Consider the following 19,942-nt stretch of genomic DNA (forward strand, 5'->3'; position numbering starts at 1 on the left):
ACGTAGTTTATATACATTAAATCTATATATTATATCTATTTCCAAAGACTTGATGCGTTTTTGGGGCGTTACAGAGGAAACTGTCTCCCTCTAGTGACTGAAAGTGAACTCATCGTGCTGCGTTAAGTCATTCAAGTACACCCACAAGTACGGTGGCTTTCTCAATGGTTAGCATTGTCGCCTCAGAGCAAGAACGTCGCTGGTTCGAGTCCCAGCTGAGCTGGGTCAGTTGACATTTCTGTGTGGACTTTGTGTTCGCGTGGGTTTCCTCCTCGGGGTGCTTTGGTTTTCCCCACAGTCCAAAGACATGTGATATGGGTGAGTTGAATGAACTAGATTGGCAGTAGTATGTGTGTGAATGAGTGCGTGTGGATGTTTCCCAGTACTGGGTTGCAAGTGGAAGGGCATCCGCTGCTGCTTAAAACATATGCTGGATAAAATGGCGGCGCATTCTGCTGTGGCGACCCTTGATAAATAAGGGACTAAACCGAAGGAGAATGAATGAATGATTTTGAAGATCATTTGTTTTGTTTGTCACACTTTACTATAAGTTAAAGTCAGTTAAAACACACATGAAAACAATATTACAGTAATGAATGTAAATAGTACTCTAATATACTGCTGAATTCTAGTAAAGCACTGTGTGTATTTACAACACCACTCAAAAAATTACATTGCTGTTTGTTCAAACTGCTTATTTAAAATGAGCTCAAACACAATTCTCAAGGTTTTTGGGGCCAGCTTAATTGTTTTATGTTCAATCCACTTAAATTTGGTTAAAACTAATAAGTTAACTTAATTTCGTCATGTTGTTACAACACAAATCGATTGTGTGGAACCCAGCATTTTTACAGCTATACATTTATATATACACAGTTCTGCTTTTTCAAACTACTTATTTAAAATGAGCTGAAACAACACAATTCTTGGGATGTTTTTTTGAACCGCCAACTTAATTGATTTGATTAATTAATTTGTCAACTTAATTGTTTTATATTTAACCCACTTAAATTTGTCGAACCAATTACCTAAATAATATTGATTTGTGTTGAGACAACATGAATGAATTGTGTGGAAGTCTGCATTTTTACGGTGTTTGTTAATTAATGCTACTTAAGTAAGTTCATTCATTCATTAATTTTCCTTTGGCTTTGTCCCTTATTAATCAGGGGCCGCCACAGCGAAATTAACCACCAGTTAAGTAAGTATTCATTCATTCATTCATTCATTTTCTTGTCGGCTTAGTCCCTTTATTAATCAGGGGTCGCCACAGTGAAATTAACCACCAGTTAAGTAAGTATTCATTCATTCATTTTCTTGTCGGCTTAGTCCCTTTATTTATCCTGGGTCGCCACAGCGGAATGAACCGCCAACTCATCCAGCAAGTTTTTTACGCAGCGGATGCCCTTCCAGCCGCAACCCATCTCTGGGAAACAGTTAAGTAGCTAGTATTATTACAAAAAACTGTGATGTACTGTGGTTGTATATTTACCATAATTGTAGAGAACTACAGTATTGGGTCATTTGTTTATGTGTTGGAACTGAACCAGATTTTGATAAAACCCAAATAATTAAATCAGTCATTCTTTTTTTTCCGCTTAATCCCTTTATTAATCTGGGGTCGCCACAGTGGAATGAACCGCCAACTTATTCAGCACGTATTTACGCAGCGGATGCCCTTCCAGCTGCAACCCATCTCTGGGAAACATCCACACACACACACTACGGACAATTTAGCCTACCCAATTCACCTGTACCTCATGTCTTTGGACTGTGGGGGAAACCGGAGCACCCGGAGAAAACCCACACGAACGCAGGGAGAACACGCAAACTCCACACAGAAACGGCAACTGAGGCGAGGTTCGAACCAGCGACCCAGCAACCTTCTTGCTGTGAGGCGACAGCACTACCTACTGCGCCACTGTGTCGCTTTTTCCGGTCATATATTAGCAAATATTATACAGTGCTTGCATGTCCCCATATAATTAATTAAAATATAAGTAAACTACCATTTATTACATAGTTGATTTAAAAAAAGCACCTAAATATTTTTGTATTATGTGATTTTTTTAGTTAAATAAAAGACTATTTTCCATTTAAATCATTGAAGATTTCTTAAAAATAGTATAAAAATTTGTCTCGTCTCGTTCTCATGAACCCAATCTTGTGTCTCACCTCGTCTCGTGGAGTAGGCATCTCGTCGCACACCTACTGTTGATGTATTCAACAGATTGTTTGGTGTTTAGGTATGGACTCTGACATTTTGACGAATTGAAAAAAGGAAAAATAAAGGACCTAGAAGCGCAGCATGAGTTTGAATATGCAGTGAAGCGTGTGTATAGCAAACACGCTTTGCTTTCACCTAAAACCAAACCGAGAGGTCAAACAGAGAGCGTCGATTTGAAGGTCAAGTCCACCATCCTTACTTTCACTTCCTTGCTATTATTTAACTAAGTCACTCAGCCACAAAAACATTTCCAAATGGCCAAATACAAAATGCACGAACAATCTAAAAAGGATCAGTGCTGCGAGGGTCTGGAGTTAATCATTGATTGCATTCTGATGAAGGTTATATAGCACAGGGTCACTACTGTTACTCTCACTTAAGAATAAAGGCTCTTTATTGGCATCTTTGAAGAATCCTTCAGTGAAAAAATGTTCTGGAGATCAGTTAAATGTTCTTCACACTAAATGACAAGTCCTTTCACCCTTGTTAAAATTCCTAATTAAAACACACATTCTAATCTGCATTTCTATTCAAATATATATTATAATGTAATATCTATTATTTATTTATATTTAAAATTAATTAAAACACACTTTTTTGTATTGTGTTTAAGTTTTAAGTAAAGTTACAATTACAATCTCAATGCAAAACAACATGATGCATACTTTCACATCACTTTCCTTTAAAAGCAAATATGTAACATTTAGTATATTTAGTTACTTTAAAAATGACTCAATATTGTAATCTATGACTCTTAATAACTTTACCCAACAGTGTATTTGAATCATATGTTTGTAAATATTTTTTTGCACCAATTTGTTGTATATTTTCTAATACACGCAGTGCTCAGCATAATTGAGTGCTCCCCATTTTTAAAAATGAATATTTGTATCCATTTCTCAGTGAATATAGGCAATGTATTTTGGTGCATTTAAACAAAACAGATTTATTAAACAGATATATTTATTAAAATAATATTTTTAAATCACCAAAAATATTTAGAAATGGAAAGATAATACAATTAAATTCAAGAAAAATATTGCAAAAATAAATTACAACCTACAAAATATCAACTAAAATTTTCTTTTTTTTTTTTTTTTTGAACGCAAGCAAAATATTGAGCTTATTGAATCTATGCCACAAAGTATTAAGGCAGTTCAGAGGGCAAAAGAAGGTCCAACCCAGTACTAGTAACGTGTACCTAATAAAGCGGCCAGTGAGTGTATTTAGTATAGGAAATTTACAGAAAATCCTCATAGAACATGATGTTTACTTAATATTCCAATTTTTTTTTTTCGCATAAAAGAGATCATTTTAACCAATACAATGTACTTTTGGCTATATACTGTACCTGTCAGACATAACATAAGACATAAGTTTTGAGGTCCAGGGTCACATAGACATTCTGATTGCGGTAAAGTTGGTTTTATATTGGCACATTCCGACTTTATTAATAATTAATAATAATATAATCTCAGTAAAGTATTAATTGCAAATTCTGAATAGGCGAATCATATCAGCAGCCAACAAGCATCGAAGTACAACATTGTTCACAGTCAATTAAATAGTGCTAATGTTGTTTTAAAGTCATATTTACATGTGATTTCAGGCAGAATAGTCAAAGTACCATGGTAAACAATGTGCGAATATAAAACTTTACCTCAATGACATTATGTATGTGTATGGCTAAAACCCAAGGCAAAGGCCTTTATTGGAAACTTAATTATTAAGACTGAACAAACGGAATGTTCAGTTAAATCTGACAGCGATTCTGATTAGTTTTTAAGTGAGGGTTATAAGCTAATTAGCTCAACCTATGCTCGCTGTCTCTGTAGGCAGCACTCCAGGAATTGAGACACCTCCACCGTGGCGTGTCAACTGCAGTAACCACAGGGCGCTACCTCCGTCTGAGACCACAGGAAGACACAGGCTATCTGCGTGGAAGTAAAAGCTGCTCTTCAATAGTCTCTTTTCGGACGGGCAGACAAAACAACCGTCGTTTAAAGACAAACACAGATGTGGTTTGTTAAAGCATGACCTGCTCCTGGCTGTCGCGTCGGGTGAGTTAGCATGCGCGCTAGCTGTCACTCCAGTGCTGATCCCGTCCATAACATATCCAACTGGTGGCTTGATTTAAGGAAGTATATCGTCGACTGTGTGGTCGTTTCGAGTTAACACAGCACGCCTGGTTGCGAAGCTCTTTTGGTCATGTTTTGTAAATAAAGAGCAAGTAACTAGCAGCAGCGCTTGCTAACGCGCAGTTAGCCTTCGGTCTAAACTTGACCCCAAACATCTTAGCAAGTCAAATGTTACGACAATTAACGAGATGGACAAACGATCGACCCTCACGTAAGTGAAACAGAGCCTCAAAACATTCGGAGTTAAAGCCTCAGATATGGATTGAATGACTGTTTGGCTCGGATATTTGAAGTTTCAAGTGCGTCGATGATCGAGCGAGTTGGCTAGCAGCGCTCGCTAGCTCAGCAACCCCAAACAAGCAAGTAAGTGTTTGTCTTTCTAGCAGTTAATTTTCATATGCAAATGTCATTTATTTTTTATATTTGGAATACTATGTCATACCTGTTGCACGGTGTCATGTCATGCGCTAATGTTGTAGATTTGATTCAGTCCGTGCTGTCATGTATAATTCATAATTTTTATGTAACTGTACAGCTAGTTTGGCACACGAACAATCTGTCTATTCTGATCGCAGAAAAATTAACCGAGTATTACACTATTCTGTAACCTGAAGGAAATGCCAGCCGTACTCATTTCACCTCTGTCGTAATTCACATTACTGAGGTAAAGTTGGTTTTATATTTACACGTTCAGACTTTCTCCTTATTAATATATTTTCACAGACATATTGCAAATTCTAAATATTAAATTATGTTACTTGTATATTACTTTGTTTACAGTCAATTAAATTGTGCTAATGTTGTTTTAAAGCGATATTTACATGTGATTTCTCACCTAATATTCATTGTACCATGGTAAACCATATATTGAGCGAGTCACAAGTTGTCACTGAACAAATGTGTGAATATAAAGCCAGCTTTACCTCACTCACGTTACTGATGAAAAGTTGGTTTTATATTCAGACTTTCAACTTAGCAATATTTTTGTGAAATTATAGTATTAATTTTAAATAATGAAATTATGTTAGCAGTCAATGACTATCAAAGTACATTGTTTACTGTCGATTAAATAGTGCTAATGTGGTTTTAAAGTCATACTTGCTTGTGATTTCAGTCTGAATATTCCAAGTACCATGGTAAACCATATAGGGAGCAAGTCACAATTAGGCATGGGCTGGTATAAAATTCTGACAGTATGATAACCTTGGATAAAAATATCACGGTTTGACGGTATTGTAATCACTTCTCTAAGATATATTATTTTTAAATGTCTGGGGAAAAAACTAAACTTTTTTTTTCTCCTTTGAACACAATAGATTTTAATTTAAGAAAACTTTAAAACGGCATCTTTGGATATAATTTCTACTGGAGATACGATACTGTTGTCCTAAAAAACGAAAATAAAAAAGTAAATAAAATATCCTGCATATACTGTAGGAACGGTATAGCAGAAAATGCTGGCGGTTTTAAAAACTTGACTCTTCCAAACCGCGAGTTATCGCCTCATGCCTAGTCACAAGTTGTCACTGAACAAATGTGTGAATATTCACCTTATTCTTCGCCGACGAGCGGGCGCTGCCATTTGAATCTTTTTGGCTCGAGACTTCCGGGCTCATTCACTTCCATTCATTTTTTGACGTTAAAAACTGCTCGTTGCAATTTGATATTTTCTTATTACATTATTCTACTTGGTCTGTATAGGCATGCATACATTTGTTTGTAGAGCAAGTAGTTTGACCGTTTTCTGCCGTTTATTATTCCTAGTCATTTCTCCCATAGGCGACTGAATCGGAAGTTCTAAGACAATCGCGAAAAGAGGCGCACTTCCGCATTTTAGAATAACGTCAATAAAACCAGCTTTACCTCACTCACGTTACTGAAGTAAAGTTGGTTATATATTCACACATTCAGACTTTCTCCTTAATAATATAATTTCACAAACATATTGCAAATTCTAAATATTAAATTATATTAGCAGTCAATGACTATCAAAGTACATTGTTTACTGTCGATTAAATAGTGGTAATGTTGTTTTCAAGTCATACTTTCATGTGATATCTCACTGAATATTTAAAGTACCATGGTAAACCATAGGAAGCAAGCCACATTTTGTCACTGAACGATTGTGTGACTATAAAGCCAGCTTTACCTCACTCACATTACTGAGGTAAAGTTGGTTTTATATTCACACTTTTAGACTTTCTCCTTAATAATAAAGTTTTACAAAAATTTTATTTGGAAATTCTCAATAGTCAAACCATATTAGTCAATTGAGTAGTTTTTTCCCTGGAATTGTAATTTACTAAGTAGTTTTAAACACTTTTACTTTACCTTGAGTAAATTATTAGTGCAGTATCTGTACTTTTACTCCCCTACTTTCCTTCAACCTGCAGCCACTTCTTTATATTTATTTTTTTCAGTCTATGGGGATTAGAAAAATTGTGCAATTCCTGTCCAATCAAAACCACACATAGAAAGTAAACTAACTACCTTAAAACATGCAGCAAACTGTTGGGAAGCATTAAAAGTATCCATGGAAATACTTTACACGCATTGACCCAGGGACTATTAAGACCAGGGGTGTCCAAACTAGGTTCTGGAGGGCCAGTGTCCTGTAGAGTTTAGCTCTAACTTGCCTCAACACAGCTGCCAGGAAGTTTCTTGCATATCTAGTAAGAGCTTAATTAGCTAGCTCAGGTGTGTCTAATTGGGGTTGGAACTAAACTATGCAGTACACCAGCCCTCCAGGAGCGAGTTTGGGCAGCCCTGATTTAGACTGGATGTCACTAATGAGATGGTGACGAATGTTTACTGTATGATGACAGCAATGGCCTTAAACAATAACTAAATGCACTTCAGAATGTTACGTTTACACACACATGCACAAATTACATGTAAACGCATCTATCTTTCCCTGTGTACTACTCACTACTCTTGATTACTTTTAAAAGGGTTGCTTTTTACTCAGTCTTTTAGTAATGTTAACAGATGCTTTAACATTTCTTGCACTATATTTTATGTAGTAATGGTACTTCTACTCGAGTATGCATTTCAGTACTCTTTCCACCACTGCTTACAAGTGATTCCTCACCGAATATTCAACGTCCTATGGTAAATATAAGGAGCAAGTCACAAGTTGTCACTCAATGAATTTGGGAATATAAAACGAACTTTACCTCAATATTCACATTCAGGTTCACATTCACATTTCTTCAACTAATGGCGCGTCTGGAAAATAAGTCAGTTAAACTCAATTTTCCCAGTCTTACTGTAAATGAAATTTGTCACACTTTGTTGTGTTTAGCATCCTATTTTTGGAATGATCTTTTGATCCTTTTTTTAATGAAATGTTGTTTCTTTGACAGGTAGGTACAGTATCATTTTAGGTATACCATCTTGAATATGGGTTATTTATAGAGCTGGGCCGATAAATGATATTGTATCGAATCGCGATAATTTTGTCAATAACAATGATAAGCTCTGGGACGTTTTTTTTTTTTTTACTCTATATTGATCAATGAGCCAATCACACAGCAAAAATGTGCAACAATGGGAATCTAGGTGTGTTCATAATAGAGATGTACTGAATTTTTGGCTACCGAAAATTTATCGGCCTAAAATCAAAATATGTTATGCTATTTAATTGGCCCGTTTATTTTTGTGGCTTCAGTCATTGTTGGGGCACTTTTTTAAATCTGGAAAGCATTAACAAATTATATCGAAATATACATCGTAATCGTTAAATATGGAAAATAATTATCAAGATTGCATTTTTGCCACATTGCCCAGCCCTAGTTATTTAATTCTATTGTAAATTCTTAATTTGTAAATTTTAACGTTGGCCAATTCAAAACTCGTCAGCTGTTTTGTGGACCTGAGCTAACATAAATGTTTTAAATAACTTTAATAAAAACTGTAATGTAAATATGTCTCATAACTAGGGCCAGACAGAATCTGCAGACATTTTTGGCTATTTCTGCGGAAAATTTTTGTAAAAAATCTGTGAATTTATGCGGAACCATTTTAGAAGTATCATAACTAAAAACTTAATATATAAATACAATTAAAAATAATAAATTTGTAACTTTTATTTAATGTTTACAATGCAAATCCAATTAGATCCAAAGCAAGTCTCTCATATAATATATCAACTGAAAGACAGAAAATATTACTTTACAAACTCTATTGTAATTAAATCATATGAACATATTACTTTTACTATTATTATTATATCACAATAATATTAGTAAAATTAATTTAAAACTGAATAAATATAAATTTACACACATTAATCCAAGTAAATACATAAACTCAATAATAGTCTGGAATTCTGTGTGGGCGGATTCTGTGTGGGCCCACTCATAACTAATTTGTGTGTTAACTTATGGTAAAGAATATCTCGATATATTTCTGTACTTCTTTTTAATGATTTAATTCAAATCTGTTGTTTAAAACTGATGTTGTCTCCTTAAACAATTTTATCCAGTCATATTTTATTTGAGGCCTAAATAAGTATTCTTTGTTTAGTGTATTATGTTTATAAGGCAAGACACCTCAGTTAAATAGGGTGAAAACAATAGGGTAAACTCTGTTTTACCATACTTTCCCCATTTGATAATCACAGTACATCGTCAAATGTTTTGTATACCCTAGTTTTTTAAATGCATAAATTATCCATCATTAAAATACACACTCATTAGCATAAATTATCTTAAATATCATAACTTTATTTGACATCTCAAGAGTTATTATTTCCAAAAGAAATAATAAAGTAAATCATGTTTTAGAAATGAATTATTAAAAAGAATATTTTATATAAACAATGCCTCTGGTAAAATCTTAGTATAGATAATTTAGTTTTGTAAAAATTGATACAGTTTACATGCGTTAACCTTGTAAATCACTCACATACTGTATGCAATCAAATGTTACACAGAGGCGATTAAATAATGTCTAGTTTTAGCAAACTGTTAGATTTTGCTTGCTAGTGATTGAGTTTGAGGCTTAAAATAAGTTATATATAAGATATATTTTCACTCATCTGTTTTTAAACAGGCTGACTCGGCATTTGAGAGGTTTTTTTATCCGTGTCATGACAGTACAGTATTTAGGAATGTCGAAAGTGCCGACTTCAGTACCAATGGAGACTAAAAATCCAAATAAAAAATAGAAAATAAAAAAATCTCTCAGTTAATTACAATATAAAACCGTATGAACCGTTTTACATTTTTAGATACAGCAACAGAAGTCATCTTTGCTTCTTTACTCAATTTCTTTTCTCTACATCTTTATTTACCATTAGAGTTGATGGTGAGATTTGTGAATGTGAAAAAGCTTTTTAGTCTGACCGACTTGTTTTGAGGCTCTAAAGCTACTGTTGACCGTGTCGGTCAATGCTAAAAATCCCTCATGTGGTGATAATGGTCAAAAATTGCATGTCTTTCAATAAGTTTTAGGCTATCAGGTACAAGCAGAACTGTTGCATAAAAAGTCAAAGTTTCTTTTAAAGTTTGCATTCATCTGAAAGAAAACCTTATCTCAAAATTGGCCAGTGCATTAAAAAAAGAAATGGTGTAACTGTAATGTCTTGCTTAATATTTTGCCATTTTTAAAAATACAGTAAGTCTGAATCTAAAATGTAGTAAAATGCAACAAAACAAAGACCATACTAATGTGGCAGTTTGTTTTACTGAAAGTTTGTATATGTGTTTTGCAAAAAAGATAATGTTTTACTTAAGATTTCTAGAATAATGCAAAATGGGTTTTTCATGTAGCAAAAAAAGATAGGGATACCAGCTTTGCCTTATTTTAAGCCAGGAAAGCCTTTATACATCTATTTAGTGCTCAGCATAAATAAGTGCACCCCCTTCGGAATATGAATATTTTTATTAATTTCTTTGTGAATCTAGCCAATACTATTAGCTGAATTGAAACAAAATGCCTTTATTACACATGCATTCATTCATTTTTATTGAATTTTTATTGAAAATTAAATTTTCAATTTCCATTGAATTTTCATTCCAATATGGCCGGCGGCCGCAGCGTGACTCTAGCTCAGTGTTCACCAAACTTGTTCCTGGAGGGCTGGTGTCCTGCATATTTTAGATCCAACCCTAATCAAACACACCTTAACTAGCTTGTCAAGGTCTTACTAGGTATACTTGAAACATCCAGACAGATGTGTTAAAGCAAGTTGGAGCTAAACCCTGCAGGGACACCGGCCCTCCAGGACAGAGATTGGTGACCCCTGCTCTAGCAGCATCTTTCCCAAATCGCAATAGAGTGTTGCCTCTTGGTGGGTCTATGCTCTTTTCTTTGTTTCTAGTCTAAATTTCAAAAACAAAATACTTTAACCAAGTAAAAATTCTGTTTAGTTTTCACCGTCAGAAGAAAAAGTGAAAATTAAGAGATTTAGCTTGTTTTGTGAAATAATCTTTTCGCAATGAAATGTAAATATTTGGACTAGAAACAAGACATAAATTCTAAGTATGAAATGTTTTTTTTCCCTAAATTATATAAAGTCCATTAAAATACAGTGGTTAAATACAAATCTGTAGCTCTTGGTTAAATATAATTCAGACTGGACATTGCATATCTTTGCAATGTGACTTTAGCGGATGCGCAGATTGCATTATCGATGTTGAAACGATATATTGTGCAGTTCTAATATACTGTTAATGATTTTTTTCAATATCAAGGTGAATTTGCTTTTTTAACAGCTGATTTTGCAGAATGTTGTGGTAATGATATTTTCTTATGACTTATTTTGGAAATTCTGTTCAAAAAGGTGGTAAATAATACATCAAAGCCTTTAAATTAATTTAGACAAATGCTGACAAATTATTGAAGTATTTCTAAACATAATAGTTTTAATAACTCCTCTCTAATAACTGATTTCTTTTATCTTTGCTAACATTTTACTACATATTTTTCAAAATGCAAGCATTCAGATTCAAAGTGCGATTTTAATTAGAGTAATTAGGCAAGTCATTGTATAACAGTAGTTTCTTCTGCAGACAATCAAAAACATGTTGCTTAAAGGGGCTAATAATATTGACCTTAAATTAGGTTTCAAAATATTTAAGCCTGCTTTTATTCTAGCTAAAATAAAACAAATACCACTTTCTCCGGAAGAAAAAAATATTATAGGATATGCTGTGAAAAAATCCTGAATCTGTCAAACATCATTTGGGATATATTTATTTATTTTAAAAAAAAAAAAATTCTCAGGAGCGCTAATAAATTCATCTTGAACTGATAATCATTTTGAATAATCGTAATTACAATTATGACCAAAATAATCGTGATTATGATTTTTCCCCTAATCAAGCAGCTCTATGAATCCCCCATATGTATGTTTATGTGGAAAAACAAAACATATGCATGCAGTTCCAAAGTAACTCTGTTAAACCTCCGTCAGCTCAAATCAGCCTTTTCATCTTAACCATAAAAGTTAAAAACGGTCATGGTCGGAATAAAGCACGTGTTGTGTGGTTAGCTAGCAGAAAAGGTAATGTTTCATTTAAAAAAAAAAAAAAAAGCAAATCTCCACAGGAAGTCAAGCACACTCACTTCTGTTTTCTGCTGCATTTAATCACCATGGTCTTTGCTTCTTCGCAGTTTCTGTTCTCTACATCTTTTTGTGCACTTCTAGAGTCAAAGTTCTTGAGTTTTGTAAAAGTGCAAGTGTTTTTCAGGCTTTCGGTCGATTTGAAGTTCTAACACGGTGCCAGAAAACTGAAAAAAGCTTCCTCTGAAACAGCACGTCCGAATCCAAATATCGCTTCACATCCTGTCTACAGAGATGCCTTCATTTGATCAGTTTCTAATAGCAGTGATGATGGATAGTTCACTGCCCATGATATTTCAAAATCTTGTGTGTTAGATCAGTTCAGTAAGTTTGTCATATCTAGAGAGAAGTTAGTAATGTATTGTACTCTACGCAATCAGTTTTGTAAGGTGTCTGCGTGCGCAAATGCCTGCAAAGTCGTTGCCTGATGGAGCAACAAGTCTGCTGATTGCGCTTTCAGACATGGCCATTGACTTGTGCTGTTTGTACATGAGATGTCTGTATATTGATCAAGTTCAGAAGATAGAGAAAAGACCACAGAGCGCATCATTTGAAGCCAAGCTCTTGTGATATTTGTTTGTAACATTTACAACACAAACGATCAAAACTACTTGTTTAAAATGAGCTGAATTATGTGAAGTAAATTGATTTGTGTTGGGACGACTAGAAGGAATTGTGCAGAACCCAGCATTTCTTTTTTACAGTGTACACTACCTGACAAAAGTCTTGTCGATCCCAGTTGTAAGAGCAACAAAAATTACTTGACTTAGTTGATTATTTGGTTGATTTTAATAATGAATCCTCAGTTGAAGACCTATAGAAACCTGCATAGACCTAACAGGGTTCAACGCAAAGGATTTTTTCTACTGGTCCGATCGGGCAAGTGGTTTAGATTTTTACCTGCCCTGCCAAAATTTTCACTGGCCCCACCTAAAAAAGGGAAGTTAATAGCTTTTTTTAAAACCACATATTTTAAATAATGTGTCAAAAATAAAGTCTGTAAATCTAGAATTTCAATACTTAAAAAACAATTGTAAATATAAGTGTTATGCACACTGTTACGTGTTTATGATGTTAAATAATTAAAGAGATGATGCGTAACAATCAGCGAGTCTATTGATGCTGGGTGAATGAGGAGAAGACGCATATGCTTGATAAGTGAAACAAAAAAGTATTTATTAATGGATAATTTCAAACAATGAATGTAAGATGGAAGATAAATGTAATTTTTAAATAATTGAATTAACTAAAGAAAAATAGGAGTGTTGCCAAAACAAAGAAATAAATATAACAAAACGAACTAACTAAACCCCAACCCACTAAACTGACTGAACAAAGAAAATTGTAGAAACAAAACCGTAATCTTCAGCACGTAGCTTAACTAAACTTCTTAACTTCCAAACACAAGTACACATGTGGCAACGCCTCCAAAAACTAACTAATACAAAATTTTACTAAGCTGCTCGAAATGCTAGAATTCTCGTAAAGTACACACTGTTAGCCATTAGCAAAACAAGATCTCAGGTAATCCAATTCTCATAAAGATCGTTCAAAATCTCACTAAACATTAACAAGAGCAGCACAAGTTTAACTGATAAATCAGGAAAAACAGGGAGAAAACTAGAAAATAGCACTCGCAAACAAATCAAGCGGATCAATCAAACAAACAGTCCGGCCGACACAAGTGAGGAGATTGGCAGGCCAAGCGCTCCTCCTGAACAGCATAAGCGCACCGGTTTTATACTGCGCAGACCCGATCCTTATTGGCGCGCCGATTTAGTGACGAAGGTGAATGACAGCTCACCCGACCAATGGTAGCACACCTGAAACAGGATAGGACCACAACAAGAGAGAGAAAGAGAGAGAGAGAGAGAAGAGCGCACAAGCAGAAAACAACAAAAAATACTACAAAACATACGTGAAACGTAACAACACAAAAAGAGCAGTATGGAAAATGTGGAGGCATTTTATTGCAGTTTGAAATTATTTAACAAAAGGTGGCTGACTTGTCAAACTGACGGCAAACTATGCATAACACCACTTTACTTTTATTTTGGCGTGTTGTTTCCACGTAAATGTCTACTTCCAACACGTTAGAGATAGACATTTTCGTTTAGCCTTTTAATTTGATGTTGCCGCCATGTTGCTGTTTCTACGCTGTACCGGTTGTTACCAGGTTGCAAAGAAAAAATAGCATGGTCAAATCAATCAGATAAGACGAATCGGAAAGCAATATGTTGTTTACTACATTACAGAGAAGGTAGCATTTAAAGATTTAAAAGCACAAACTTAAAATGCACGCAAGACAAATTAAATGTTAGTGACAAGGCAGCACTGTCCCAATCGGGCCAGTAATGATCCAGTCTACTGTCCCAAGTGTCTCTCACGCTGGCCCTGGGCCACCGGACAGTCCTTATTGTTGAGCCCTGCCTAAGATTTTCAGAGAAATCAGTCAAGTTTGATGAAGGAAAAATCATGGTTTGAGGTTACATTCAGGATGGGGGTGTGCAAGAGATGTGCAGAATGGATGGCAACATCAACATCCTGTGGTATCAAGACATGTGTGCTGCCCATTGCATTACAAACCACAGGAGAGGGCAAATTCTTCAGCAGGATAGCTCTCCTTCTCCTACTTCAGCCTCCACATCAGTTCCTGAAAGCAAAGAAGGTCAAGGTGCTCTAGAATTGGCAAGTTCAGTCACCAGATATGAACCTTATTGAGAAGGTCTGGGGTAAGATGGAGGCATTGAAGATGAATCCAAAGAGTCTTGATGAGCTCTGGGAGTCCTGCAAGAACACTTTCTTTGACACTCCAGATGACTTTATTAATAAGTTATTTGAGTCATTGCAGAGATGTATGGTTGCAGTTGTCATGGGAGTCATACACAATATTCATTATTGATTGCCATGACTTTATATTCTACTGTACATTATTTCTGTTAAATGACAAGACTTTTGTCTGGGCAAAGTCAGACTTTACTGTCCTAATTATAAATTATTCAAAATCAAGGCATGATCATATTTTGTTTTGGTCTAATAAGCATCATCTAGAGGCCTTTACCTCTTATATAAGCCACTTCTGATACCAAATAATCTATTAGAAGTCAAATTATTATTTTTTGTTCCTAAAACTTGGTTAGGCGTACTTTGTCAAGTAGTGTGCAAATTAGCGACTGATATTCACTCCATAAAGTCTTCCTGCTTGTTCAAACTATACTTATTTAAAATGAGCTGAAATGTATGACTTTATTAATAATACATTTTTCTAAAATGTAAATTTGTTTTGTCCTTGCTAAAATTGTTTTTCCTATGTAATTGTGTCTGATGATAGGTAAAAATATTTTTCAAAATGTACATTTGTCTCGAGCTTTGTAAAAGTGTTTTACACTTTGTAATGTTGTTTTGGTCACCATAAACTTTGTTGACGCCACGTACTCCACAGCACAAATTTACCGCTGTCATCAAGAACAACAACTTTCCCCCGCGTCACTCCCGGTGCGTGGTACATTCCCTTTCCGTAAGGAATCTGTAATTGTAAATTTGTTTCGGGATTTGTAAAAGTGTTTTGCGTCTCGTTAATTTTTTTCTAAAATGTCAATTTGTTTCGTCCTTGGTACAATAGTTTTTCCTATGTAATTGTGTCTGATGGTAGGTAAAAATGTTTTTCAAAATGTAAATTTGTCTCAAGCTTTGTAAAAGTGTTTTACACTTTGTAATGTTGTTTTGCACTTCCCGGCCACTGTACAAATGACACAATTGTAGAGTTGTTTTTTTTTCAAACCACTTAATTGTTTTATGTTCAATCCACCTAAATTTGTTAAATTAACTTAATTGATTTGATTTGGGTCAACATGAATGACTGGTGTGGATTTTTTACAGTGATTTATTTATTTATTTATTTATTTTTTAGACAGATTAGTAGCTTTAATGTAAAATATGCTGGGTTTCACAGATCCTTCATGTCGTCCCAACACAAATAGATTAACTTGGTTGTTTTTACAAATTGAAGTTGATTGAACTGAAAACAATTAAGCGGTCCCATAATAACTCAAGAATTGTGTTGATCCAGCTCATTTTAAATGAGTAGTTTAAATGGATATTTTAAAGTGTTGTTTGAGAGGATTTCGGTCTGACAGGCTTTGAGTATACGGTAACACTTTACAGTAAGGTTCATTAGTTAATGCATTTACTAACATGAACTCATCATGAACAACACATGTACAGCATTTATTAATCATAATTGAACATTTACTAATGCATTATTAACATTCAAGTCCATGCTTGTTAACATTAGTTAATGCACCATGAGTTAACATGAACTAACAATGAACAACTGTATTTTCATTAACTAACGTTAACTAGCATGAACAAATACAGTAGTAAATGTATTGTTTATTGTTTGTTCATGTTAGTAAATGCATTAATTAACATTAACTAATCAACCATGTTGTAAAGTGTGACCGGGTTTACTGTTGTTTCAGTCACAACAAGTGTTATCGAAGGGTTCGCTATGCCTGGTTTCGCTGACACCATGAAGCCCTTTTATTATTATTTTTTCTACCTTCCATGTACGAATGTGTTGTTGCGGTGCCTTCATCCCACAGAGGATTCCTAAATATAGAAAGGGCACGAGGGGAATCTGAATGCATGCGACTGTGCAAACAGTATGACTCCGTTTATTATAATAAATAAACACAATCAAGGTTCATGTGCAGTGCAATAGCACAATTCTGCAGTCACATTGAGCGCGGTTTAGGTTAAAGTCAACGTCTGTTTGTGTGATGTCAATCAGAATCTTGTAAAATATGATCAATTGGTCAAGGCCTTGTTGTATTGCGAGGTAAAATAAAGAACTCTAGGGCCAGTTTAGTTGAAAGAATGACATTTCGTTTTCTTGGAGAACATTTCATAATCTTCTGTTGGCCTTTGTGTACTTTTTTATGTTGCCATAGCAGACTGCAGCAGTGATGACAGCCCCTGTGTCTTACTATAATGCAGTTCCTCATGTTCTGTTTGATATGGGATTGCAATGTTCACAAAGCCTTTTAGATTTGTTTTTGGTCCTTTTGTTAAAACCATCAACCCCATAAAAACTTGAGGAATTTTGATTTTATAGGGACACTTCACTTTTTCCTTGCCCAGGTCACCCACATGTTGAAGAGGTTTTTCAATCCATTCAGCTAATCTGCAGGTCTAGCGGGAGCAATTTTAGCTTAGCTTGGCATAAATAATTGAATCGGATTAGACCATTAGCATAATTTTCCTATTTAAAGTTAGACTCTTTTTATAGTTACATCATGTATTAAGACTGATGTAAAATGAAAAGTTGCTATTTTTTTCTAGATTGTTATGGCTAGGAACTATTCTTCTTTTCTGCCATAATAATGAAGGAACTTTGCCGCTGTACCATGGCTGCAGTAGGTGCAATGAAATCACGCAGTTCTGTTACCTAGCACAATATATCGCTTTAGCATCGATTTAACTGTGTGCGCATCTGCAATAATCACATGGCAAGATTTTCAATGTTAAGTCTGAATTATAGTAGATCAAAAACCTACAGAACACACATGGTTTGTAGAGTCAATGCTAAACTAGTGTTATCAAAAAGTATCGAATTCGGTAACAGTAGGTACTGACATTTTAAAAACGTCCATTTCTCGCTAACAATTAAGCACATTCTTAAACACCACTGATTGGGTATTGTTCTCACATGCTCAACAGATGTGACTGTGATTGGCCGTTAAGGTAATCAGTCCACCGCTGTTCATAGAGTGTATCTTTCTGTATTCCACATCAACGCTATCTTTCTATATTCCAGTATTGTGGCAATACTATGATAGAGTGAGTTTCTCATTTGCGTGTGTTTTTAGGCCAGTATTTCCAGAGAGTTGAAAATATTTGGGCACAAAAAAGTATGATGTTTGGAGGTGTAATAGAGATTAATTTTATTTAATTACCTTAAAGCTGGATTTATACTTTTACGCGGCGCCACATCGCGCACCTGTGTTGACTGCCGCACGCACCTCACAAAGTGGATAAGGCTTTTATACTAGCCACGTTCGCCGTTGTGATATTCATTAAAACGACAGGGGGGCGGTCAAAAGAAACTGACCATAAAGTCAGACGGATAAACCGAGAAGTAGAACATTTCCGGAACTACATCACATTAATATCGTTCCAGATTTTTTAGCACATTTTTTTTTAAATAAATTATTTTAATGATTATAAGGATTTTTAAAACCATTCCAGACTTTTTGAATCAAACTTTGAAGTTTCACTTGCTTTTATTCATATCTCGGACAGTTTTACCTATTAAAATTTATTAAAATATTAATCACAACAGAACATGGGTTGCTCTACAAATAGATATTTTTTATTATGGCAAGAATAAAAGCAAAAAAAGTACACTTACTAAAAATACAGATGTTTTTTTTTTTTTAGATTTAGCCCGTTCCACAATTGACACATTACTGTCTGGCTAGTTTCTGTTCTATACGTATGCTAAAAAGGCAGCAATGGTCCAACATTCCTGACCATTATCACCATTAAAGCCTTAAAAAACAGGGCATCAGTATATTGTAAGGTTCAAAGATTCCTTTCCAGTCATCAAAGAAATAATGTGTTCCTTCATTATAGTTTTGTAACTATTACATTATTTTAAATTCAAAATCGTAATACAAACATCAGTGAAAAGCCTATGAATGGTGGAAGAACATATTTCTGTAATTGTATACATGGGTCTCCACCTTTGCCACTGTCTCTTTTAGCTTTAACAATCTTATGCCTCAGGTTTTTCCTAACTTTTTATCAAAAACATTCCTCTGCTGTTATAATTTCTAGCCAAGAATCATTAATCATCTGGTTATCTCTATGATCACGGATCATAAAGATGTCTGCACAGTCGTACTGTTTCAGACAAAATCTTTTCAAAGTGTTTCATATTCAACTGGTATCAAACACGGCGCCGGGCGAACTGTTTGCTCGAGTCTCAAAAAAAAATCATGTGTTCCGCCAGCTGTAGTCATGTCGCGTGCACCCAAAGCGAACCTCGCAAACACCATAATGACGTCAAATTCGCTGCGTGTACTCAAGCGAACTAGCGGATGCGTCGGGTATAAACCATGCTTAATAACAAAAAAAGTTTTCCTTAGAATTTTTGTCTCGTTTCTAGTCCAAATATCTACATTTCAAAGCCAAAACAAGATTATTTTCCTTTCGACATTGGCAGATAATTTAGCTTGTTTTAAAGAAAAACTTTTAATTTTGTATTTATTTCCTGTGAAGTTCAAAATAAAACAGCATTTGTACTTGATCTAAGACATTTTTTAGATGCATCAACTAGAAACAGGACAAAGCAAAAGTCAATTTTAGTACCTGAAAAGTGTTAGACAACACAGAAAATTGTCAAATAGATGAAATAAATATATAACTATTGAAAAAAAAAACTTTGTGAAAAAAACTTTCTTGTGAAACTGTATTCGAATCGCAATATTTGTTGCAGAAAAATAAGACATCAGAAAAAAATCTGATTCTTCCAATGTGGTGCAGCCCTACTAGTAACCTAGCAAGGGACACGGTGCCTGCTGCAAACATGGCATGGCAGCAAATTCCCTTGATTATTCTAAACCCCAGAGACTTTCGTTCATCTTCAGTACACAAGTTGAGATATATTTGATGTGCCCACGCTTTATTTCAAACAGGATGTCACACATGGGCATCCGGGCTGTACATTAGCAGAGCAACAGAAAGCTGTTAGATTTCATCTGAAATATCATAATTTGACCTATGAAGATGAACGAAGGAAGTCTGGGTTAATTATCAACTAAATTTCACACAGAAAAAAAAATTGCTATTATCTTAATCTTAATTATCTTAATATTATTACACTCGCCTCAGGCCATTCATGATTTCATCTTGCGCCTCATGAAATGCAATGAACATGTCATGGCTTTTTGCAGTCTCTCAAGACAGTTCTGGAAGGTATAATACTGAAACACTGATGGACTT

General features: G+C 34.7%; 1 protein-coding gene across 2 annotated transcripts in view; it reads left to right on the forward strand.

Moving 5' to 3' along the window:
• Positions 1 to 4,049: 4,049 nt before the first annotated feature.
• jak2b (Janus kinase 2b) overlaps positions 4,050 to 19,942 on the forward strand; it is a 78,031-nt gene continuing 62,138 nt past the window's right edge. The window contains exon 1 of one of the 2 annotated variants that reach the window (XR_012405736.1): positions 4,050 to 4,728. The gene's annotated coding sequence lies outside the window, so the exon portion shown is untranslated. 2 annotated transcript variants of the gene reach the window in all.

The sequence above is a fragment of the Danio rerio genome, chromosome 5, assembly GCF_049306965.1.
Source record: "Danio rerio strain Tuebingen ecotype United States chromosome 5, GRCz12tu, whole genome shotgun sequence".
Taxonomy (NCBI): Eukaryota; Metazoa; Chordata; class Actinopteri; order Cypriniformes; family Danionidae; genus Danio; species Danio rerio.